The following is a 27,047-nucleotide window of genomic DNA, read 5'->3' as shown; positions in this document are numbered from 1 at the left end:
CCCTATGGGGAATCTGCTTCTCCCTCTGCCTATGTCTCTGCCACTCTCTCTGTGTCTCTCATGAATAAATAAATAAAATCTTTAAAAAAAATAAATAAATGATTTGCAAGCATTTTCCCCATTCTGTGGATTGTTTTTTTCCTTTCTTGATCGTGTCCTTTGAGTTAAAAATATAATTTTGGCAAGACCAGTTTATTTTTTCTTTTGTGGCTTGTGCTTTTGGTGTCATATCTAAGAGACTATTGCTTAATCCAATATCATAAAGATTTAAACGTATGTTTTCTTCTAAGAGTTTCATTTTTAAGCTCTTAGAATTAGGTCTTTGATCCATTTTGAGTTAGTATTTGTATGTAGTATGAGGAAGGGATCCAACTTCACTCTTTTGCATGTGGTAATCCAGATATCCCAGCACCATTTGTTAAAAAGACTACTCTTTCCCTATTGAGTGGTCTTGGCACCATTGTTACAAACCAGTTGATCATATATATGTGGGTTCATTGCTGGATTCTCAAATCTATTTCATTAATCTCTAAGTGTATCCTTATGTCAGTACTGTACTATTTGGATTATTATGGTTTTGTAGTAAGTTTTGAAACTGGGAAAGTGTGAATCTTCATACTTTATTCTTCTTTTTCAAGATTATTTTGGCTAGGGATCCCTGGGTGGCGCAGCGGTTTAGCGCCTGCCTTTTGCCCAGGGCGCGATCATGGAGACCCGGGATTGAATCCCACATCGGGCTCCCGGTGCATGAGGCCTGCTTCTCCCTCTGCCTGTGTCTCTGCCTCTCTCTCTCTCTCTCTCTCTCTCTGTATGACTATCATAAATAAATAAATAAATAATTTTTAAAAAAAGATTATTTTGGCTATTCTGGTTTTCTTGAATTTCCATACAAATCATAAAATCAACTTGTCGATTTCTGCAAAAATGTTACCTAAGATTTTAATAGGTATTGCCTTGAATCTGTTCATCAATCTGGGGATTATTGCCATTTTAATAATACTACATCTTCTAATAATACAATATATTCCAATATGGAATGTATTTTCCTTTATTTAATCTTCTTTAATTTCTTTTTTAATTTAATTTTTATTTTTTAGATGTTCTTTATTTTGTTTTGGTGATTTTTTTGTAGATTTTAGTGTACAAAGTTTTAGACTTGTTTGGTAAATTCATTTTTAAATATTTTCATTTGATGCTATATAAATGAATGATTAATTTAATTTTCAAATTATTCATTGAAAATATATAGAAATACAATTGATTTTTGTATATTAATCTTATATCTTGCAACTTTTATGTATCCATTTATCAATTCTAATAGTTGTTTTTGTGGGCCTGAGGATTTTCTATGTACGACATCATGTCATCTGCAAACAGATGATTTTACACCTTTGTTTTCAATCTGAATGCCTTTTACTCTTTTTCTTGCCCAAGAACATGTGTTGGATGAAAGTGGTGAGAGCTGGCATTCTTGTCTTCCTCCGATCACACAGGAAAAGTTTTTCAGTGTTTTATCAATAAGTGTGATATTACCTGTGGATTTTTAACTGTAGTTTCTTATGCACCAACCACATATGATTTTTAGAATTGCCAAACTTCTTGCCTCAGGGCCTTTGCCATCCTTCTTTTTTTTTCTTTCCATATTTGGCTTCTTCTCATCCTTCAAACTTCATAAAAACCCCAGCTAAGATGGACTGCCTCCTCCAGTTATTTTTCTCTAAAAGAGCATACCAGGGCAGCCAGGGTGGCTCAGCGGTTTAGCGCTGCTTTTGGCCCAGGGTGTGATCCTGAAGAATCGGTATCAAGTCCCACATTGGGTTCCCTGCGTGGAGCCTGCTTCTCCCTCTGCTGTGTCTGTGCCTCTCTCTCCCTCTCTCTGTGTCTCTCATGAATAAATAAAATCTTTTTAAAAAATAAAAAAATAAAAGAGCATACTATTTCCTTCACAGCACTTACTCCAATCTGTAGGGTTTTTTTTATATTTATTTGCTTGTTCATTTTCTGTCTTTTCATCTATGTTTCATGAGGACAAGGACAGCTTCCATCTTGATTGCATTGTGCCCCTTATGCCCAAAACAAGAAGTACTCCATTCGTTCTGTTGAGTGAATGAGTGAATAAATCAACACTCACCATATACCCATGTCTTTGAAGTCAGAAGTCATGTGATAGATTTTAACAAATATGCCTGCACCTACCCACTTAAAGACTATCTCCCAGTTAGTGCAGCCACTTCAGAAACTACTGAGTTGTTTCATGATGGTACTGTTTTTCAAAATGTTTTTAGAATTCTTTTGTTAAGTTCCACATATGAGTGAAATGTTTTAGAATTGGCTTCACAGCCTGTGGCAATTCCTTTGCATCATATTAATTCTTAAGAAGAATATGAAATATGTGAAATAAAATATATATGTGCACTGTTAGATATGTAAATGCATGATGATATGACATAGCAGTGGATTTGGCACCATTAGTATGCTTATTAAGAGAGAAGTCATGTTTCTTCTTCACTAACATACTTGGAAGCTCATTGTATGGTTCTGGAATCAGTACACTTAGATATGTGAAAAAGCAAAAACCTGCAGGTAGCTTTTGTCTGAGATTCATATCATAAATTGCTTTTCACTTAGTTTATAAATAGGCCAGATAGACTTTTAAGTGAGACCTCTGATTCTATCCTGACTCTGATACCTACGTCTCTAGAACCACATTTAACCAACCCATCCAAGCTTGAGCTTCTTTCGTGTAAAATCACTCAATTTGCTGGAATTCTAATAGTTAGATGAGATAATGATATTGCAAATGCTCACCCCAGTGCTAAGTACCTAGTAGGCTCTCAATAAATGACAGCTGCTATAATTAGTATAACTACTTATTTAGACCATCTTCCACCCATCTCACAGTTAAGGAAACCAAGAGACTCAGTTGTTTGCCAAGAATAAGGTCAGTTGTTAAAAAAAAAAAAAAACTGAGACTCAAAACTGGATCTACTGGTTCACAGTCTGCTTCTTTCCAATTCAATATGCAGAACTAACAAGAAACAAGTTTTGGCAAGGATGTGGAGATAAAGGAAAATTCTTGCACTGTTGGTAGGAATGTAAACTATGCAGCCACTGTGGAAAAGAGTATGGAGGTTCCTCAAAAAGTTAAAAATAGAACTGCCCTATGATCCAGTAATTGTGCAACTGGGTATTTATCAAAAAAACACAAAAACATTAATTCAAAGGGATACATGCACCCCTATGTGTATTAACAGCATTATTAATAGCCAAATTATGGAAGCAGCCCAAATGTCCATTGATAGATGAATGGATAAAGAAGATGTGATATATATACAGTGGAATATTACTCAGCCATAAAAAAGAATGAAATCTTATCATTTGCAACGACATGAATGGAGCTAGAGAATATAAAGCTAAATGAAATAAGTCAATCAAAGACAAGTGCCATATGATTTCACTCATACGTGGAATGCAAAACAAACTAGAAAGGGAGAAAGAGAGAGAGAGAGAGAGAGAGAGAGAGAAGCCAAAAAACAGACTCTTTTGAGAACAAACTGATAGTTACCAAAGAGGAGGTGGGTGGGAAGATGGGTAAAATAGGGAAGGGGGATCAGGAGTGCACTTGTGATGAGCCCTGAATGACGTATGGAATTGTTGAATCACTATATTACACCTGAAACTAAGAGAACACTGTATGTTAACTCTACTGGAATTAAAATAAATTTAAAAAAACATGCAGAACTAGCATCAGCTTTCAGAGCTTAACAGCTGGGGGAGCAAACTCATTTCTTGGCTATAAGGCAGCCAGGAAAGAATGTGGCATGTATACTTTCCTAATGAAAAATAAACGGAAGGACTTTTTACTCCTTTGGCTGCAAATCAGAATCCTTTTGTGCAAATTGAATTCATTTTCTTATTACTTCAGGATAAAATAGATTCCATTACCATTCTCTGTCACTGTTTCCCCATTTTCTTTGCTCTGAGCATATCCCATCTCTTAGAATTAGAATGGGGGACTTTAGTTGATCACAATAGCAATTGGAAAGTCATAGGGGAAAGAAAGAAAAATAACCTGCACTGATGCAAAGGAAGAAGTAAAACAAATAACTACTAGGTAGCAATAACTTTGTACTTTGAAAAATTTCTGTTAAGATTATACCAGAAAGTCTTTGTGACCATATATACATATATGTCTAAATAACACATATATTGTATGTGTGTATGACTCTTAATGATTTTAGTTTTACCTGGTCTTCAGGAAAAATCATATATGATAAAGAATAGGTTGAAAAACAATTTTGGGGAAATTTGGTGTTTTTAACATTTAAATACATTCTATGAGGTAATTTTTACAACTATAGATGATATAATTTGTTAATAAAATCTTTCCTGAGGGAAATGACTCCACAAAACAGAAAAGGAAGTTATGATTTTTACTCTTTTCTTTATGATTATTCTGCATTAGACTGAACTAAGGTTGTACCACTTATGCTTTCAACAAAGATGAGGTAGTGGGGGTAGAAATCAGGCCAGTCCTTCACCACCTTCCCAAGCCTTCAAGAGAATGGAACACCTTTTACTTTTATACAAGGGCTCCTCACCTTTTCACCAAGTCACATGTCTGAGGACCTGTATCTTTCCTTAAGGGATACTTCTAACTTTTGCAAAGACCCTGTATAGACTAGAATAGCTCTGATATAGGTATTATAGCCACACTAAAAAAAATGGCATGGTAGCACAATCTGAAATTAGCTTATAGAGCAAAATATGTTTTGTGAGAATGTACACTAAACTTTTGCACACACAAGTTCATAATAGAAAATTAGCCCTATGTGAAAACTTAAGTTCAATCACTAGTTAATTCACTCCACTCATGCATGCATCCTTTTATTCATTCAATATATGTAATAAAGAATAATGCCACTGCTGATCTAATAGATAAGGAATTTTGGAGAGAGCTCCACAAATAGCAAAGGAAATTTAACTCATTGCTATTACCTGCTATCACTGTGTGATTACATGCATATTATTGTGATTACCCATTAATTTATAACACTGCACATTTAGTGTGCATTGTCGAAAACTTGCCTAGTGCTTTCTGAATATAACTAAGAAAAACCAAGCATTTTATAAAACCATATGATTAGTGCCTAGCGCCACCATTTTCTATTTATCCTTAAAGAAAACTCTGGCTAAGTGTTTACTACTCTATCAATTGTTAAGTTCTCAGGATGGGTCTTTTTGGGTGGCTGCCTGAGCTCATTAGGCCTCTATACCGAATTCAGGCAGCATTAGCCGGCAGATTTATTTTAATATAAACAACATTACTGAATGTACTTTTCTTTAGTCTTTACCTCTATATGAGTTCTCTTTTTATTTTGTTTATGCCCACAATGAAAGCATATCAGAGCTTTTCAGTGAGCAACCAATTTTTTTTCAAGATCACAGCTCTGATTTCCATGGGTGCCCTTTATGAAATCCTAGAGGTTAGTGCTTTCTATATTAATCATCTCCAGCTTTTACTTCACAAATTAATCTATCCAGTGAAAGCATTGCAAACAATTCAAACTTGCTTTTATTCCTTTCACTTAAAGATGTTTTTCGGACAGTGTTGAGACTCTCCCACTTAAGTGAGAAGAGGGTGATACTGACATGGAGCTGGTTTTTGTGTGGAAGTCATTACAGATTAACTGGGTTCTGTAACTCTTAGTGATGATGGAGTTACTGATGAAGGTTGTCAAGTAATTCTTGCTTCACAGTACTTATTTTGCTTCTCCTCCTAACTTTATCCCCATTTTCCTTTCAGCCCATGGGGTAGTATTGTTTCAATGCTGGACTTGGTTTGAGCAGGTACCCAGGTCTGAGCCTATTAGCATATCATACTTCCTGGTTACAGTGGTTTGTTCAGAGAAGGTCATATGATTGGATTTGAGACAATGAGATACAATGAATCCTTGTTAGGTGGGAATGCTGGAGCGAGAACTCTAATTCTTTTCTACTGGACATGAATGAAGAGAGATAATTCTTTAGACTTCTAGGAAGTCACTTGAGACTACTGCGGGACAGGACCTAGATTTGGATGACTTTGAGCCCCTGGATCAGTCAAACCTATCTAGTCAGATATACCCTTGGATTTTTCAGTTGTAAAAACAATTCTCATTTTGCTTCATCTAGGTTGGAATAAACAACTGTACAGGGTTTTGGGTGTGAGGAAGCATATGAGTTGAGGTCATATTTGCTGATACTGGGGCATCACTGAGATAGTTGGAATCTCCCCCAGTTTCCCAAAATCTCAAAACTCTACCTCTTTAAGAAGACTTTGAAAGGTATAGCAGCTACTCTTGAGCTAATCCTCATTCCACTCTACCCTAGTCCCATGATTGGCCAACTTAGCTCTCTTGCACCTACAAGGAATGTGGAAGAGGCCTCAGGCTCATCGTACTTTCATAGTTACTCCTTACAAGCAGAACTCTGAGTCCATATTGTTGGAATCATCATTAGTATCTGAGGCACCTTTAAAAAGTACATGAAACCTGGAGTAAAAAATCTCACCTCATTTGTATATTCACAAGTCTCATCTTGGAATTGAGTGAGGGTACCTAAGGAAGTAGGATGAGGACATGTTTGACATGTTCAGTGTCAAATTGGCAGGTGATGAAATAATTTTATTTTCTTACATTGGGTCTGACCTCTTAAAATTGATAAGTGAAAGAAGAAATTCAGGAGATAAAAATGGTTACATATTTCTGAGGGTTAAAAATGCCAATAAATGTTTTTTGATAATATTTGAACTTGTCTATGGAAGACTGAAGAGTATTTCTTCAGTTAGATGTACTCATAATACTTAAAGCATGGTTATTTGGGTTTATTCAATGTGGCTAAATCTGGCACTCTTTATACTTAAGACATATGACTACATAAATATAGTCAACTTATCTTGACAAAGAAGCAAATACAGTACAATGCAGCAAAGATACTCTTTTTAACAAGTAGTGCTGGAACAACTGGATATTCACATACAATAAGATAAATCTAGACACAGACCGTATACCCCTCACAAAAATTAACTCAAAATGGATCACAGTATTGAAAAGAAAATGCAAAACTATAAAACTCCTAGAAGACAATGTAGAAGAAACCTCACATGGTCTTGTACTTTTTAGACTTGATAAGCTGGAATCCACTAAAATTTTAAGATTCTGCTCTGTAAAAGGTACTGTCAAATGTAATGAGAAAACAGGACACAGACTGGGAGAAAATACTTGCAAAAGATACATCTGATAAAGGACTATTATCCAAAATATAAAAATAATTCTTAAAGCCCAACAATAAGAAAACAATCTGATTAACAAATGAGCCAAGGACCTTGACAGACACCTCATCAAAGATCTACAAATGGCAAATAAGCACATGAAAACATGCCCCACATCATGTGCCCTTAGTTAGGAAAATGCAAATTAAAACCATAATGAGATACTATACACCCCCTATCAGAATTGTCAAAATCCAGAACACTGACAATAGCAAATGCTGGAAAAGATATAGGACAACAAGAATTGTCATTCATTGCTGGCGGGAATGCAAAATGGTACTTTGGAAGACAGTTCAGTGATTTCTCACGAAACTAAATGTACTCTTAGCATACGATCCAGTATTTGCACTCCTTGGTATTTATCCAAAGGGGTTGGAAACTTATATCCACATAAAAATCTGCATGTGGATGTTATGGCAACTTTATTCATAATTGTCAAAACTTGAAAGTAACCAAGATGTCCTTTGGTAGATGAATGGATAAATGAACTGTGGTACATCCAGATAATGGAATATTATTTGGTACTAAAAAGAAATGAGCTATGAAGCCATGAAAAGATATGAAGAAAGCTTAAATGCATATTACTAAGTGAAAGAAGCCAATCTGAGAAGGCTACATACTATGTGATTCCAACTATATGACACTTTAGTAAAGGCAAAACTATGGAGATAATAAAAAGATCAGTGGTGGCCAAGGTTAGAGGGGGGGAGGGTATAGAGTATTTCTGGGGCAATGAAAATGCTTTGTAGGATAAAATAATGTTGGGTACCTGTCATTCTACATTTGTCCAAATTCATGGAATGTTCGCTCATGAAGAGTCAGCCCTAATGTAAACTATGGGCTTTGGGTGATAATAATGTGTTAGTGTAGGTTCATCAATTGTAACAAATGTACCATTCTTATGGGGGATGTCAATGGCAAGGAGGGGTTATGCATGTGTGAGACAGGGAGAATATGGGAAACCTTTTACTCAGTATTTCTGTGAAAATAAAACTTTTCTAAAAATAGTCTATTAAAAATTAAATAAAAAAAGATGTGTTCTCTTTATATGTATTTCAGTAAAAAGGTTCTTAAAATCCTACTTATTACAGTATCGAACAATAAAATTATCTGAATCTTTGTATTGATTAAATAATTTAAAATGTAGATATTATATGTGCCCTATCTCAATGAATTATATGGCCCAGCCTATACATTAAATTTGGGGTAAACTTAGAGGTGTGTGTGAATACTGAATTTATTTCACCTAGAGAAAATTACTTGGAAAATCTGAATGTGATAGTTACAAGGTATTTATTATTAGTTAGGAACCATCTAAAATAAAGTCTGCAAGTCCCCCATCTGTTCAAATTTTGGTTTTCTCTTGTTTCTAGCTTGTGATTTTTTACTACTGAAAAAAAGTTTTTGATTGTCTTTTAGGACAGTCTCTGTGTCTTTACAGGTTTCCACTGTAACTCTTCTGTGCTGTATAAAACACTTCTAGGATTTGATTTGGCCTAGTCATTTTTGTTATGTGCTTTTGAGCTTATCAGTTTATTTATTCATGATGCTGATTCCAACTTAATTCTCTGGGAATGGGACTAACATTACATATAAAGCACTTCAAGCTTCTCAGAAATCAAGCGCTGAAAAAACTAGGATGTTGTTTTATTGCAGTTGTTTCACTATTGTTTATTTAAGCACTCAAATATTGTTAGTCTTAGAAAAGGTTTTTTTTTTTCATTTATCCTAATAGATATTATTAACTGAAGTTTCAGATCTGGTTCTTAGAACACATTTATTTATTTAATCTACTTGTCTGTCTTTACCTAATCTATCATTTCATTTATCTATCATCATTATATTTTAATTCCAGTTGTATTTGTTAGACTGATCTATCAAGTGAAACCTTTCTGAAAAGTTGGGACTTTTTTTTTCTTTCTGGAACTTTTAAATATTAAATGCAGAATATTAGATGCAGAGTTGAGTTGTTTTGCTGGTCGTGATGGTCAGTGTTTACTCTGTGTGCCTTGGGGAGTCTCCTTTGTTGCATTGCTCTGTTTGCTGCTGTGCCTTTACCATGGTTTTAGGTGGTCACTTAACCACGATAAATAAACTATAGGATGGATTAAAATATCTAAAGGTACTGTACAAGAGTCCACCTGTCAGTACCTTAAAACTTTTCCTTCCCATTCTTTTGACCCATGTTTTTCCTAAATCTTAATTTTAGAGTAGTATACATTATTAATTTTTCCAATTAGTATAGTGAGTAGTATTTACCAATGTTTCATTTTACATGTTTTTATACACATTTTCTGAAGTACTCCTAATTGAGGAGTAAAAGGATCAGTTACTAGCTTGAACTCTTGACAGGCATTCAACAAACTTTAGTTTTTATTTTTAAAAATTCCTTTCCTTGTTAAGCTTTTTTGCAAGTTTGACATAATATTTAGAGCACTTTGTAGAAAACTTCCCCCTTGGTAGGAGGCAGTCAAAGGTGAGGAAAACTGGAAATATGAGGAGGGAACTTAATCATCCACTAGGTTCCAAGTATGCCAGTCATCTCTACTATGCAAAACAATGTAAGACTTGTGGCATTCCCCACGTCACTAATAAAAGTTTGTCCATGGAGGCTGCAAACTTTGAGGCAGGAAATAGCATATGTTTGCCATGGATAATGGAAGAGAACTGATTGATATTGATAGATTTCAAGGATGATGGCCTTTCTCATCAGGACCAGTGGTCCACGTAATACTTGGATCAGATAATTACCAAATGCAGTGAATACTTTTCAATTCTTACTTGACCTCCAGACATAGCAATAGCATCTAGTCAAGTAAATGTTGGGCTCTAATGCAGAGTTGATAAGCTAGCCTATATTCCTCACTCCATTAATGATGTTTCAAAACATTCCTTCTTCATCTTTCTGTAGAACCTCCTGCTCCACTGAGCCTCATGCCATCCATCTTCCACACTCATTATATCCACTATATTTTACTGGATAATATAGGGATTCCAAGCTACATATTCTTCTTCATTAAATCTTTTCTCTTAAATTTTTTATTTTAAATGAATTTATATTTATTAGAGTTCTAAAGAAGTATACATAAATCCCATATACCCTTCAATCAACTTCCCTTAATGTTAACCTCTTATCAAAATAAGGAAATTAGCATTGGTCTGACCCTCTCAACCAAATAATAGGCTTTAGTTGGATTCCACCAGTTTTTACATGAATGTCCTCTAGTCTAAGGTCCTGTCCATACCATGCTGCACTTAGTTGTCATGTCCCTTTAGACAACTCCAATCTGTCTTTCCTTGTTTCACAGCATTTCCTTGTTTCTTGTGTCCTTGACACTTTTTAAGATTACTGACCAGGTGTTTTGTAGAATTTCCCTCAATTTGTCCCTCATCATGAGATGTTTTCTCATGATTAGACTGGGGTTATGGATTTGGAGGAAGACTACTACAGAAGTAAAGTACCCTTACCATCACATTGTATTAGGGGAAGCATGGCATCAGTATGATTTAGGATTGGTGATATAAACCTTGATCATTCATGAAAGTAGTGTCTGACAGGTTGCTCCACAGTAAAGTTACTGTTTTTTTTCCCCTTTTCAAACTCTTAAGTAAAAATAAGTCACTAAACCTACAGAATGGGAGAATATATTTGCAAATGACCTATCAGATAAAGGGCTAGTATCCAAGATCTAGAAAGAACTTATTAAACTCAACAGCAAAGAAACAAACAATCCAATCATGAAATGGGCAAAAGACATGAACAGAAATTTCACAGAGGAAGACTTAGACATGGCCAACAAGCACATGAGAAAATGCTCCGCATCACTGGCCATCAGGGAAATACAAATCAAAAACCACAATGAGATACCACCTCACCCAGTGAGAATGGTGAAAATTAACAAGACAGGAAACAACAAATGTTGGAGAGGATATGGGGAAAGGGGAACCTTCTTGCACTGTGGGTGGGAATGTGAACTGGTACAGCCGCTCTCAAAAACTGTGTAGAGGTTCCTCAAAGAGTTAAAAATAGATCTGCCCTATGACCCAGCAATTGCACTGCTGGGGATTTACCCCAAAGATACAGATGCAATGAAACGCCGGGACACCTGCACCCCGATGTTTCTAGCAGCAATGTCCACAATAGACAAACTGTGGAAGGAGCCTCGGTGTCCACTGAAAGACGAATGGATAAAGAAGCTGTGGTCAATATATACAATGGAATATTACTCAGCCATTAGAAATGACACATACCCACCATTTGCTTCAATGTGGATGTACCTGGAGGATATTATGCTGAGTGAAATAAATCAATCGGAAAAGGACAAACATTATATGGTCTCATTCATTTGGGTAATATAAAAATTAGTGAAAGGGAATAAAGGGAAGGGAGAGAAAATAAGTGAAAATATCAGTGAGGGTGACAAAACATGAGAGACAGCTAACTCTGGGAAATGAACAAGGGGTAGTGGGAGGGGAGGTGGGCAGGGGGTTGGGGTGACTGGGTGATAGGCACTGAGGGGGGCACTTGATGGGATGAGCACTGGGTGTTATTCTATATGTTGGCAAATTGAACTCCAGTAAAAAATTTAAAAAAATAAAAATAAGTCACTAAGTCTAGCCCACACTTGGGGAGATTTACGCTTCACTTCTAGAGGGAGAAATAGTGAAAAATGTTTAGGCATACATTAAAATCACTACAGTAATTAATGAATATGTTGGAGAAGATAGGCTATGTAAATATCCTGTTTCTCCTTAATGTTTTGGTGGCTACTTTTAGCATTCATCTGCAGATCTTACCTAAAGCAAATACTGCTGTGGCAAATTTCTATTTTCCTCATTCCTTCTACATTTATTATTTAGAATTATTCTGTATGGAAAATTTGTCACTTCTCTATTTATTTATTTTATATAAATATAAACTTTATTTATTTATTTATTTATTTATTTATTTATTTATTTATATAAATATAAACTCATGGATATTTATTTTACTTCTGTGGTAGATTCCAAACCTATTGTTTCATTGCTCAAAAAGCTTTGGCAATTGAAGATTTTTTAGGTTGTTTTTTTGTGTCTCTCTGATATCTTTCTTAATTGATTCCTATTTTTTAAGCACTTCTATTTTCGCATTCACCACAGCTTTTCTACATTAGTTAAAGACAATCTGTTCATTTTTGTTGTTGTTGTTGTTGCAATTTGTATCATTGTTCTGTGTGACTTCCATGCCTATGTGAACAATTTATCCAATGGCTGTAGCATCTCATTTCTGTGACCTTATCAATTCGTGGTCCTTATCTCCACTCGACTTCAGCCACTTACAATGAGCATGCCCTGATTCTTGCTATTACCTGGAATTGCTCTACCTTTGCAATATTAATTTTAAACATCTAATTTTCCAGATATTTCAGTCTCTTCCCCCAACAGTTATTCTTTCTTTTCATAGAAGCCTCAGGTCTCTTCATTTCTTTTTTTCCCCCAGTCCATAAATTGTAGAGTTCACAACCCACGAGCCAGCACTTCAACCATTTGCTGCCAAAAACCACAGAACCTTGTTATGCTTTTGGTAGAGTTTGGCAAGCCTTCCATATGTATAGAATCAGCTCTCGTTCTCACTCCCCACTCTGCTTAAAGCTGTCCCTCTATACCTTTTTATTCCCACCTCTTCTCAGCTGATGAGCACATTTCTTGCTGCATGGAAACAATAGAAATCGTCAGAGAAAACACCTCCAACTCTAGGCAACAAACTCATTATCTTACATATCCTACTTTTATATTTTTCTCCTTTTCTCTTGTTCCTCCCATAAAGAATATAGATCTCTTCCTATTTAAGGAAGAGATCCCTTCCACATGGTCTTTGAGTCCCATTCTTTCTCTCCTTTATAAGCCTCTCAGTTTCTTTATTTTTGTCATTCTCATATCTTCAAATTCTCCCTTTCTCTTATTGGCTCCTTTACTTGACTATGTAAACAAAGCAAAATGAAATAAAAGCCCCCCTTCCCTCAAGCCCATGTTGCCTTTCCAGTACATCCACTTTTTTCATCCACATTTATTCAGTGTCGTGATCAGACTATTACATTTAGCAATCAACAGCATGGGTGCAAAAAAAAAAACTACATTAAAACCCTTTGTTGGAATGCTTTACACTTTCCACAGAACAGAAACTAAAATAACCTGTTATACAATTAGTCACAAATACAGTCCTTGAGTTTTTTGCCCATACACATGAGTATTATCTAAAACATGTCTTCTTTGTAGCAGCTAGGCCCTGCCACCACTGTGCTTGGCTGAGTTCACAAATCTGTTGTAACCTGTAGCTTCCCTGTCGCTTCACTGGCTCTTCCCTCCTGCGAAGCTTTGTTTCCTGGCAGTAATTGAAACCTTCTGCCACTGCCATAGCTGCTGCTGCTGCTGGAACCGCCATAGCCACCTTGGTTTCATGGTTTGGTAAAGTATTGGCCTCTACCACCATAGGGGCCAGAGCTTCTGCCTCCAAAATTTCCTCCTTTCATGGGTCCAAAATTTGAGGATTGATTGTTTCAATTGCCAAAATCGTTATAGCTTCCACCACCTCCAAAGTTGCTTCCATCATTACCAAATGTGTTATGGCCATCCCCACTGCCACCATATCCACCACCATCTCAACTGCCACCGAAGCCACCTCGACCACTGAAGTTCCCTCCATGACCAAAGTTGTCATTCCCACCAAAACCACCTCCACGACAACCACCAAAGTTTCCAGAACCACTTCAGCTTCTTTGGCTGGATGAAGCACTATCCATCTCTTGCTTCCGTAGGGCTTTCCTTACTTCATAGTTGTGGCCATTCACAGGATGGTATTTTTTAATGACAATCTTGTTTACAGAGTCATGGTCATCAAATGTCACAAAAGCAAAACCTCTCTTTTTGCCACTGCCTCGGTCAGTCGTGATCTCAATCACTTCAATTTTCTCATACTGTTCAAAATAATCTCTTAGATAATGTTCTTCAGTGTCTTCTTTAATGCCACCAACAAAAATCTTTTTCACAGTTAAGTGGGCAGCAGGTCTTTGAGAATCTTCTCTTGAGCTAGCCCTCTTTGCTTCCACAACTCTTCCATCCACCTTGGGTGGCCTTGCATTCATGGTTGCATCCACCTCCTCCACGGTGACATTCGTGACAAACCCAAAGCCTCTGGAGCACTTGGTGTTCGGATCTCTCATTACCACACGGTCCGTAAGCATTCTCCATTGCTCAAAATGGTTCCTCAGACTCTCATCGGTTGTTTCAAAGCTCAAACCTCCGATGAAGAGCTTCTGCAGCTGTTCAGGCTTTTTGGGAGACTCTGACTTAGACATGACAGTGGTGGGAGGGGAGACTTTAAAGATGCTTACTCAGCGGCACTTAGGGGCAGAAAGCACATCCACATTTTTATCAGCCTCTTAACAGGCACACTTTTTGAGAATTGTCTACCTACCTGCCTCTACTTCTTAATCCACCACAATTCAGCTACTGTCCTCCTACACCATTCCACTGTACTGCTCTTACCAAAGCTGCCAATGGCCCCCATGTAATTCAATCCATCAGGTACTTAGCAATCTTCATATTAGTTAATCATCCTTGTTGATCACTCATTCCTTCCTGAAATCCGCCTTTTTGTTTTGCTTCAGTGGCATCTTTTATTTCTCTTCCATCTATTCTAGCCATTTTTCATTTGTTACCTATTCTTTGGGGTTACTCCTTCTCACATCACCACACTATTGGGGAGGAGGATTTGTTCTCTCCAAAGTCTCCAATTACTATTCCTAGGGCTTAAAAATCTGGGTCTCCAGCCCAGAAGTCTCATGAGCCTGAGCTCCAGATATCTACCTGACTTTTAAACACCATCACTTGTATGTTCCTTAGTTACTTTGGATTCACATCCAAAAATAAACTCTACATTTTCCTTTTCGTGTTGGACCTCTCTTTGTTCCCTCTCTTGGTGAATGTTATCACTATTTCTATAGAAACCTAGGAGTCTTCCTTAACTCTATTATTTCTCTTGCCCCCATGCCTTCCTTGACCACCTCTCTACCTCCATGCCCCTCTATGCCCCTCCTTTGTATTTCCTGGAACCCTACATCCTGTTGAAGCAATTAGCTTATTAAATGCTTTGTTTACTTTCTTGTATCTCCAATAAGTAGGAAAGAATACATGAATTCCTTTTATTTTGTTTATTAACCATGACTACTTTTCCTGCTCTTCATTTAACTCTTTTTATAGGCAAAAAGTGATATAAAACAGATTTAATTTCAGAAAACCATTTTAGAGATGTTTCCCATGGAAACATCATTACAAATGTGGTTGGGTTCTCAGATAATCCAATATTCTAATTCATAATATTGCTGAAATGAATTTATAATTCCCCTTAGAACTTTCCTATGTATTATTATTGCTCTAGGGAATCCCATATTTTTCTTCCTGTCCCTTCCCCATTTACCTGTTATTTTTCCTTCCATATCATCTCATTCATATAATGGGTTAAATAGCCTTTTATGAGTTAGTATGAGATCTCTTGCAAAATTGATTGTTTGCAAAATGGCAAGTTGCAGTTTTTAGCAAGAAGAGAATACATTGGCAAAGATAATGTTAATGCCTATAGTTGAATCCACATCAATTCATTATTCCTTTATTTATGGAAAATGGAATGGCTGGAGTTTTTGACTGCTGCAATGCCTAGAACCCACTATCTATCAATTACTGAAATGGGATTGCAATTTCTCCATACACATTTTCTCTAGACCATTGCTAAAGCAGTCGATGGTGACCAAGGATAAAAATAATAATGACCTGGATGTAGGCCAGGTCAGCCATTTATATATATATATATATATAAATGTTGATAAGGTTTACAAACTTGGAGGAGTAACACACATCCATGCACACACAACCCTTTAACCATTAAAAACAATCCTCCTATGATATAATATTACTGCCTGGGTTACCAGTGTAGAAGAACAAGCTGCTGTAAAGCAAAATCTCTTCTGCCTTGAGGTTGTGACTTCTTGATGAGAATCATCCAATTGAAATCTCCAAAACTGAATTTCCAATTTACTTATACCTCAGTGGATAATGTTCAGATTTCATTCAGATGTTGGACTCAGCCCAAGAGTACACTTGGACTTCCCTCCCATTAGCAAACATTCCTGGAACTATGGATATTTGCTGCACTGTCCTTCACCTGGTTAGACTGCCTGATGCTTTTGCTGAAACAGCGAATCTCTTAGGCTGTCAGGTACTATGGTTATCTGTCTCCTCATGTTGATTTCTGGCAGTCAACAGGCATGCTGCTGTGCCTCTCAATGTCCTTGTGCAGAAGCAAGGTCTTGGTTGCAGCTGGTCAAACATGAAGGTTGTAAATATTAGTCTATCATGTACCCACAACTACTTTGTGACTCTACTCACCTAGACCTAATTATTCAGTGCATATTATTATTATTCAGTACACATTCTTAATGTAGTTTCTCAATCATCTTTATGTTGTGAAGAGTTTATGTTCAAAAGGAATTATTCAGATTTCATATTTCAGTGATTGCAGCTTATCCTAAACTGTAGCTTACATGTTAGAGGTACACTCACTAAGTTGTGTGAATACTAATTGTATACCTAAGCAGTCTTTGACCAGGAAGTGTAGTATGGTAAGAGCAATCATAGCCTGATCCTTTACCTAAATGTGGGAATAGTATTTGATCTAATGATTACAATTTGTTAGTCAGTTAGTGTATATTGAACCTATGAAATACTTAAAGCATAGCCTTAAGCATTTTAAGAAGGTTTGATACTCTTATCTTTGATTTAGCCGTTCAAAACACATACTCATGAAATGGTCCTAAAATAATCCCTGGGCAAGGTTCATTAAGTACAAGCCTATAAATTGAATCTATAGTCAGTGCTAGGGTTAGAGTCAAGGAATGATCAGAGTAAAGAAAAGTACATTCACTCAACACATTCTAGACAAGATTTATTGAGGACTTCCTTTGTGTTAGGCACTCTGCTAGCCTAGATGGTAGGGATACCAAGATAAATCCATACATTCACTTGCCTCAGGATCTTAAGAGGAAGACAACATGTGAAAAGAACATGGGCAAATTGCCATAGGAGTGCAAAGAAAATTCTGAGGGGCGAAACTTTCAGAGGTTATGTAGAGAATCCATAAAACCCTGCATCTGCAATTCTAAACAGAGCTGCTGCTTGCAATGTTTTGTTCCTAGTTACCTTGGGTAGAAATGACACTTTGTCCCAAGCCCTCTATCAATAAACTGACCACTTGTAATTCAGTAAAGTGAGAAAGCTGAACTTTGCAAACTTTATGTTAGACTTTAAGATATTGATTAAATGAAAGCATAAGGAGGAGCTTTGAAATTCAGTTTGTAAAGATTGTTTGGCCAAGTAGGGCCATATGTTGAACAAATATTTGGGTGTGTGGTGAAATAGCACAGGCACAGCCAAGTGGGACAGGATGACATTGGGAGACAGAAACACATTGCTAGCACAAGAAGAATCTTCAGGGATTTTTACAGTACTCAGATCCATGTCAACAGCTTGTCTCACTATGTCATGCCTATCTTTAGGCAGTATTATCCTGAAATACCACAGACTACCATGGTCTAATAGAAATATAATGTGAGATGCATATATTTTAAATTTCCTAGTAGTTACATTAGAAAAGAAAAAAAAAAGAGAGGTGAAATTAAGTTTAGCAATATATTTTAAGTTTACCCAATATATCCAAAATATTACTTCAACAATAGTCAATATAAAAATTTAGGACATTTCTCACATTTCAAGAACTCAATAGCCACATTTGGCTAGTGGCTACCATGTTGTATGGTGCAGCTTGAGACAGATATAAATATATATTCTTTAGCCTTTTTGGGGGACCCCATTCCAAAGTTCACTGATGCTGGGAAAGTGCTCTTAAATGTAGCACAGATTCCTAATGCCAATATTTGACTGTTTCTTCTCATCTCATGCTGTTATCATTCAATGAATATTTACTGAACTTCTGTATACTAGAGTATATATTTGGTGATGAGATATAAGAGCAAATAACACTACTGTGGTTCTTGCTTTCAGGATGCTTACAAGGAGTAATGTAGAAGAGGAATAGTATTAAATTAAATTTAATTTAAATTAAAGTAAATTAAATGTGTAGTTATGACATATATTGGGATGGAAAAATGCAGATAGCACCTATGAGTATTTGTAGCTGGACAACCTGGTCTAGAGGGACTGGGAGACTTCCCCTGAGGGAGTGACCTTTGATCTGAAATCAGAATGATACCTATGAGGGGGCTTTGAGGCAAAAAGGCATTTGACACTTTGAAGGATCTAACAGGAGAATGGTGTGGGTCAAGTGGAAAGAGCAAAGGTGAAAGTGGTTTATAATGAGGTTGGGGAATTAGGCAGCCAGAACACATGTGATCCTTAGGTCATATTAAGAGCCAGAATTCTCCTAAAAGAAAAGAGAAGTCACTGTATGTTTTTAAGGAATAGAGGCACAAATTACTTGATTTGCATGATAGAATATCCTCTGTTATAAACTGGAGAATGGATCTGAGGGAAAACAGGTGAATGTGGAGAGACCTTTCTAGAAACTACTTTATAATCTGAGCAAGAAGATTAGGACAGTGGCTAAACTGTCCTTAAACTGAATTGTGGGAGAAGTGGGCTCCTAGCTCAGGGAGGAGGAGTGTCTAGGCTGACTCCCAGCTTTTCTGAACTGTTTAGATAAGTGTGTCCTTTTAAGCTCTCTTAGCTTCCCTCTGGCATGCTGGAAATTTTAAAATGAAGTATCCATCACCTAAAATGGAAAACATAGTGTTAATTTGCCTGACATCTTTCTTTTTTGTCTGAAACAGGAATTTATAATTCTTTGGTGTTAATGTTAGTATAATATAAAGAAAAAATTAACAGTGAGCTTCTGTCCATGTCTCTTATGCTTTTACTTACTGAGTAATCACAGGGTGAATTACTTAAAAATTTTATTGCTTTTTACATTATTGTCTTTTTTCCTATAATTATATGATCTTTGCATTGACACATAGTATTATTACCATAATATTGTCATGAGTAGCTGTTAATAATGAACTTCTCAGACTCAGGCTAAGGGGAAGCAATAAAGGAAATAATTCATCTGATTCTAAAATTTCCTAAACCAATTAAGAAACTACAACAATAAAGCTTTAATTAATTAATTTTTAAAAACTACTTGGACAGATTTGTAATCATTCTAGCTAATCATTAAAAGATTACATTTTGCATAGCTATCTTTTTTTCCCCACTGGTATCTTTTTTAACATTAGTTATTAAATAGTTCATTTATTTCATATTCCAAATCTGGTTGATGTAAAAAATCAAACTTAAATAATTCAAAAGAATTGAGCTTTGACAATAATGTTCATTCATTCATGGGATAATTATTAAGCTCCTAGATGCTTAACAGAATAGATAACCCTTGAGGGCTTTAAAATATAGCAGTGTGGGCATAAATGAATAAATATGTAAATAAATATATGATTTAATACATTACTGATAAGTACTATTTGGAAAAGGGAAAGAAATACAGAGCTTAGAGCAACAATGAGGGCTATGTAGATATGGTGCTGAGGGAAGACCTCTCCATAAGGGAACATGTGAACAGTGTCCTGAAGGCAGTGATGGAATATTAGCTGAGCAAATATCTGAGGTAGGACTCTTTTAGGCACAGGGAAGCAAATACAAAGATTCTGAGTTGGTCATGTGTGTTTTCCTGGAACATTGATAAAGAAGCCAATGATGCTGAACTATTATGAAGAAGGAAGCAATGGAGGAAATGAGATGAAAGAGGTGATGAGGGGCCACATTATAAAGAGTCTTAAGGAGACTTAAGAGTCTTAAATCAAATAAAGATTTTAGTTTTTATTCTAAGTACAATAGGAGCCATTGGAGAGTTTTGAACAGGGACAAATTTGAATTTAGATGTAGATTGTATAAGAAAGAGGAAAATCAGGCTTGATTTTTAGGTTTTTGGCCTGAGCATTAGATACAAGGTGATGCCTTTATTGAGTTGGGGAAAACTAGGGAAGAATGAATTTAGAGGAGAAATCAAAATAGTTCAATTTGAGGCATGTTAAATTTGAAATGCCTCTTTGAAATTCCAGTGGAGATGTTAAATAGACATATATAGAAATTTGTAGTTCAGGGGATAATTGAAGGCTGGAAATATACATTTGAAACTAATACCTAGAATTTAAAGTAGCTGTTGGAATTCTTGTCCATGGATCCCAGAAGGTTTATTCTGCAGTCACTACTATTGACATTTCTTTCCTCTTTCTTGCCCTGCTTTCACTCCTGCCTTTGACCTTGTGGAGGGTCAGAGAACATTCTTCTTATTGGAGAACGATAGTAGTCCCTATCTAGATGATAATGGTAGAAGAGAATGGGAATATTCATCATTAGGAATTTGTTGGAAGCTTACTGTGTGCAAAATCATAACATAGGGAGCAAAAGCAAACAGAGTCCTTCACCAAACTTATAATCTGGTGCATAGTAAGGCATAGAGGCTTAGACCAGACATTAATCAAGTAATAACAAAAACAAACATAACATTGTAATGACACATGTAACAGAACAGAAATGCCTGTTACTAGAGTATATAATAGGAGGAGTTATGTCTTGGTCTTGAGGTCAAGGAAGGCTTCCTGATGGTATATTAAGAGTTATGTGATGGGTGAGTTAACTAGGCAGTCATCCAGGGAGAGGAAACAGTAAATACAATGGTTCTGTAGCAGGAGGGACTATGGTATATATTCATATGTAAAGAGACTAGAGTGGCAGGAACACTGAGAGTGAGGGGTAGCATTGTGCAAAATAAGGGTGGAAATTCACACAGCAAACAGATAATGGCTTATAGGCCTCATGATTTGTGAAAAATTGTGGTTACAATGTGGAGAATGGATTAAGGCTGGGGGTGGGGATGGAGGAAAGACACACAAAAAAAGGTTGAGGAAGACCATAGGTCTATAGAGAGGAGCCTGCTGCAGTAGTCTAGATGAGGGATGAGGGTGGTTTGGACAAGATAGGATAGAACTAGGGTAAAATCAACTTCCCAGGGGAAGCTGGGTAAGTGGGGGAGCCGAAGCTAACTCAGTCTCAAATAGAGACACCATTGCTAAGAAACAGTACAACAGGGTAGTTAGGCTCTGGCCTTTGGAATCAGACATAGCACTGGTTGGAAACATAGCTCTTCTATCTACTGCTGTGTGACTTTATGTAGATTTTTCTAAATTGGAGGTAATAGTACCTATACTACAAGTTATTGTAGGGATTAAATCAGACTATATGATAAAGTGCTAAACCAGCATTCAATAATTATAGTATTGTCACTCTCCGGAATTTAGCAGTCACCTCCAGAAAAAGATGTTGGGGGAAAAACAGGTTTTTCTATGTTTCTTGGAAATCTTTAGAGAAAACAATCTACAAATCTACAAACTTACTGAGCATTCTTCTTCAGCAATCACTTGCAACAACAGTATATGTTGATTTTTTTTTTTTTTTAAATTTTTTATTTATTTATTTATGATAGTCACACAGAGAGAGAGAGAGAGAGAGAGAGGCAGAGACACAGGCAGAGGGAGAAGCAGGCTCCATGCACCAGGAGCCCGACGTGGGACTCGACCCCGGGTCTCCAGGATCGCGCCCTGGGCCAAAGGCAGGCGCCAAACCGCTGCGCCACCCAGGGATCCCTATGTTGATTATTAATTATAGTTTTGATTTTGAGATAGGCTTGCCCAGAAAATGGGCCCTCTGTAAAAATATTGACATATATATAAAATTTGTGATCTTAACATCTGCAATCAATGTGATTACAATTTTGTCCATCTTTATTTGATATAATGTTAAAAGCAAAACAAAAACGGAGTGTGTAAAAGAGTCCCTTTAGATTCAATTACATGCCATCATTTTCTAAACTTCATTATTTACTTACTATTAAAGGCTTATGAGTTAATTAATGTCCTGTGAATCGCAAATCAATTATTTCACAATGAAGCATTAAATTAGTTTAAGAGATTTGTATATAGGCATGACATGGTATATTGGCTTCTCTTCAGAAGTGGATCAAATAAAAACATGTGTCAAGAAAAAAATGTAGATGATATGTTAGGTGGTGGGAAACTAATTGTACTTTCAGTTTAGGAGCAAAAAATGCATGACCAGAATTCTAAAAAGCATGCCTTTGCATTTTTGTTGTAAACTTATAATGGCTTCATAAACATAAAATTGCTCTCCAAATGTGATTCAATTGAAGGCCATCTTTATTTTACACATCTAAATGAAATAATATATGTTAAGTGCTAGCCCAATGAGATATCTAGTATTAGATTCTAGTATCTAGAATAATGTTTTTCTTTCATTTAAGGTGCACTCTGCAGTTATTTAATTGCATATTTAACTAAAAGCACCTTTCTTTTCTTTGGTATTATGTGTGAAGTTATATGTGTAATACAAACTCATTGCAGGTAACTAGGAAAACACAGAAAATAACAAAAAGGTCACCTGTAATCTCACCCTTAGAAAGAACTACTTTCGATATTTAGCTATATGTTTTTTAATACACTTTTCTTTTAGAATATTCAATTTGAAATACATAACCTTGGATTTTTAACAGCTTGTTTAATAAAGCACATGAAAAAGAGACTTAGCCAGCTAGGGTCTATATTGTTATTTTTGAAGAACAGAACAGACCCTAATTGCCAAATTGCCAAGCTGTCCAAATATTTTTCATTTGTTCAAATATTTTAAAAATAAACTTTATTTTAAGAAACAGTTTTAGATTTACAGAAAATGGCAAAGATAGTACAGAAAGTTCCCAAGTAGCTTCTACCTAGTTTTTCCTTTATGAACATCTTGCATTAGTATAGTATGTGTATTACGATTAATGAACCAATTTGATATATTATTAATAACTAAAGGTCAGACTTTATTGATATTTCCTTTGTTTTTACATAATGCCCTTTCTTAGTTTCAGAATCCCATCTAGAGTACTACATTACATTTAGTTGTGGTGTCTCCTTAAGGGTCCTCTTAACTGAAAGTTTCTTAGATTTTCCTTGTTTTTAATGACTTTGAGAGTTTTAAAGAGTACTGGTCATATAGTTTGTAGAATGCCCTTCAGTTGGAATATTTTGATGTTTTTCTCATGATTAACCTGGAATTATGAGTCTTTGGTAGGAAGACAACAAAAGTAAAGTACCATCTCATCACATCCTATTAAAGGAAGATATTATCAATATGATGTCAGTGTTAATATTGATCTTGACACCTGGCTGAGGTAGTGTTTGTCTAGTTTCTTTATTGTACCTTTATTCTTTTTATCCCCCTTTTCATACTGTGCTCTTTGAAAAGAAGTCATTGTGCACATCCCATACTTAAGGAGGGGGGAGTTATGCACCCCCAACCTAGAGAGTAGAGTAGCTGTATGAATTATATGGAATGCTCCATGAGAGATTTGTCTATTCTCTCATATGTATGTATGTATGTATGTATGTATGTATGTATGCATATTCATGTGAACGTGTTTGCCATTTATCTATGCCAGTATGGACTCATGGATATCTACTCATGGACTTTGGGCTATAATCCAATACTTCCTTATTTTGTTGTTCAAATTGTTACAATTTTGGCCATTGTGATCTCTTTTAGTTGGCTACCATGTCCTTTTGATATACATTCCTTATTGGAGTCCTATTTTTTTTTTTTTGTGAGTACTTTCTGGCACTATAAGATGCTCTAGATTCATTTAGAAACTTCCTGTCCCTGTCACAATCTGTCTATAATTAAAATCAGTAGGTCTAGAATCAGATGGCCTTATTTCAAATCCTGGCTTAACCATTTGCCAGCTATGAGATCTGGAACTGTTTTACCTTTTGAGGGATAGGTGGGGTCCAATTTCCTCTTATGTCTGAGCTTTTTCAGAGCAGGCACTTTTTTTTTTTTGTCTTTTTTCCTCTACTGTATCCTTAGTACCTAGAATTGTGTCTGGTAATAAAGGTGTTCAATAAAGAAACATCTGTTGAGTGACTATAAATTCAGGTAAGCAAGAAATAGAAGTGGCTTTGTTTATTATTTTGTCCTAAAATATTTGTATAACTTATTATTTTAAATTTAATTTCATTATTTTCAAAGTAATATATGCACATAGCTTAAAGATTTAAATAGTTCTTAAAAAATAAATACTTCTTCAAGATTTTAAACAAAATAACCATCTTCTAACTCATTCCCTGAGGCAGCCACTTTTGGTTTCTTTAGCTCATTATTTCCATGACTATCTCCTTGTGTCTAAATAACATGTTTTTATTGTTACTTCTTGATTTATAATTTCTTTATTTATAAATTTTATTTATTGTCTATTCACTTCTGGCTATGGGGGATGAGGATTCAGCAGCACATACTGTATTTTTTGGTCTTTCCATTCTGCTTTCAATATTGTCCAGAGACCATTAGAATCACACCTGAAATCAAGTTAAGTTTACTATTTGCTGCAACAAAGGAGACCCTACATGATGCAGAACAAAAGTGAGTTTCAAAAGGGAGTAGTGAAGGGGTGTTATAAAATTTGGGGTGATCTTAGCAAGGATTGGTCAGAATTTATAAATTAAGGAGCTGATGGAACATCAGTGGTTTTATTTTTTAGAATTAATGAGACTGTGGAATTACCCTTGCATCAATTTATTTGTGGTCTAATATATGAGTCTGAATAAACTGGTGATATGACAATCTATAATGACTATCATAGTTTGGCTTGGTACAGTTCTGTGAATCAGTGTACATTTTACAAGATATAATTTCTGATTTAATTCTTAATTTCTGCCTAACATCCTAGCTTCCAGAAGAGCTGCTTTTCAGTTAATGACTCCCAACATAGTTCTATCAAAACTGTTGTTAAAATAATATTTGATATTCATATTTCTATAACTTCTTTGGAAGTGGAGCTGTGTAATATATTTTTATTCCTTTCCCTTTTCTTGCTTTAGTGTCTTATATGTAGACATTTAGTGGACGGGTATTAGTGGAGCAGGCTCAAAACAGTTCTTACAACCTGGTCTGTAAACTTACAGAAGTCCCTGCTTTCTGGTATTTTTCCCCCCAAAGAGTTTATTTATTTATATGACACAGAGAGAGAAGAGAGATAGAGAGAGCAAGTAGGCAGAGCAGCAGGCAGAGGGAGAGGGAGAAACAGGCTCCCCACTGAGTAAGGAGCCAATGCGGGGCTTGATCCCAGAACCATGGGATCATGACCTGAGACAAAGGCAAGCACCCAACCAACTGAGCTACCCAGGTGCCCCTGCTCTCTGGTTTTTAATTTGTTTCACATTGTATGTAAAAGGTTAAATGAAATAAATCTAACAATATTCCTAAAATTGGATACTTTGCCCCTTAGGCAAAATTAAGCAGTCAGAAGTCTTCCTAAGCTAATAACTAGTCATGGGATCAATTTTGGAATCAATATAACAGGTATCTTTATTTTTATTGGTTGTTAGTCTTCTTATTATTCAGTTGTAGGTATTCCTTGTATATTCTTGATATGAGAGTTTTGTCAAATATATCTGGATCTTATTTTTAATTTTGAATAGTTTATCTTAATCTGTGGCTAGCAGTTTCACTTTTTAAAATTTGTCTCCAAAATCTTTTTTTTTAAATTTTAATTCCAATATAGTTAACATACAGTGTTACATTAATTTCAGGTACATCTTATGGTGATTGAACAATTCTATACATTACTCAGTGCTCATCATGAAAGTTCAGTGTTAATTCCCTTCACCTATTTCACCCATTCTCTGATCCATCTCACCTCTGGGAACTGCCAGTTTGTTCCCTATAGTTAACAATGTAGATGGAGCTAGAATATTATGCTAAGTGAAATAAGTCTGTCAGAGAAAGACAAATACCACATGATTTCACTCATATGTGGAATTTAAGAAACAACACAAATGATCATTGGGGAAAAAGAAGAGAGGAAAATCGAAAAACAGACTCTTAACTATAAAGAGATACAATGGATTTCTGTATATTAATTTTGTAATTTCCTGTGACCTTACTGAATTTATTTATTAATTCTAATAGTTTTGGGGTGGAATCTTTAGGGTATATATATATATATATAGTTTGGAACGGCATATATATACGGCAACATGTCATCTGCAACTAGTGAAAATTTTACTTCTTCCTTATCAATTTGCATGCTTCTAGATCTAGATTTGTTGAGGGTGTTTATCATGAATGGATGTTGTACTTTGTCAAATGCTTTTCCTACATCTATTGAAATTATCATATGGCTCTTATCCTTTCTCTTAGTGATGTGATATATCACGTTGATTGATTTGTCAATATTGAGCCATTCTTCCATCCTGGGAATAAATCTCAGTCAGTCATGGTGAGTGATTTTTTAAAGAAATCATTTATTTGAGAGATAGATAGAGCAGGGGACGGGGCAGAAGGAGAGAGAGAGGGAGAGGAGGTAATCTGAAGCAGAATTCCCACTGAGCAGGGAGCTAAATATGGGGCTCAATCTCAGGATCTTGAGATCATGACTGGAGCTGAAATCAAGAGTCAGATGCTTAATTGACTGAGCCACTCAGGCACCCCTTGGTGAATGATTTTTTTAATGGATATTTGGATAGGTTTGCTAATACTTTTTGAGGATTTTTTTGCATCTATGTTCATCAGACATATTAACCTG

At 35.8% G+C, this 27,047-nt stretch overlaps 1 long non-coding RNA gene and 1 pseudogene across 1 annotated transcript in view; one reads left to right on the top strand and one right to left on the bottom strand.

The window, feature by feature from the left end:
- Positions 1 to 14,646, bottom strand: part of LOC144291059 (heterogeneous nuclear ribonucleoprotein A1-like) — a 29,755-nt pseudogene extending 15,109 nt beyond the window's left edge.
- The window catches only part of LOC144289832 (uncharacterized), a 170,385-nt gene that overhangs the window by 35,443 nt on the left and 107,895 nt on the right, over positions 1 to 27,047 (top strand). The gene's annotated exons all lie outside the window — the stretch shown is intronic.

Source organism: Canis aureus, chromosome 19, assembly GCF_053574225.1.
Source record: "Canis aureus isolate CA01 chromosome 19, VMU_Caureus_v.1.0, whole genome shotgun sequence".
NCBI classification, from domain to species: Eukaryota; Metazoa; Chordata; class Mammalia; order Carnivora; family Canidae; genus Canis; species Canis aureus.
Note: the sequence above shows the minus strand (reverse complement) of the source record. Positions and strands in the feature narration are given on the sequence as shown.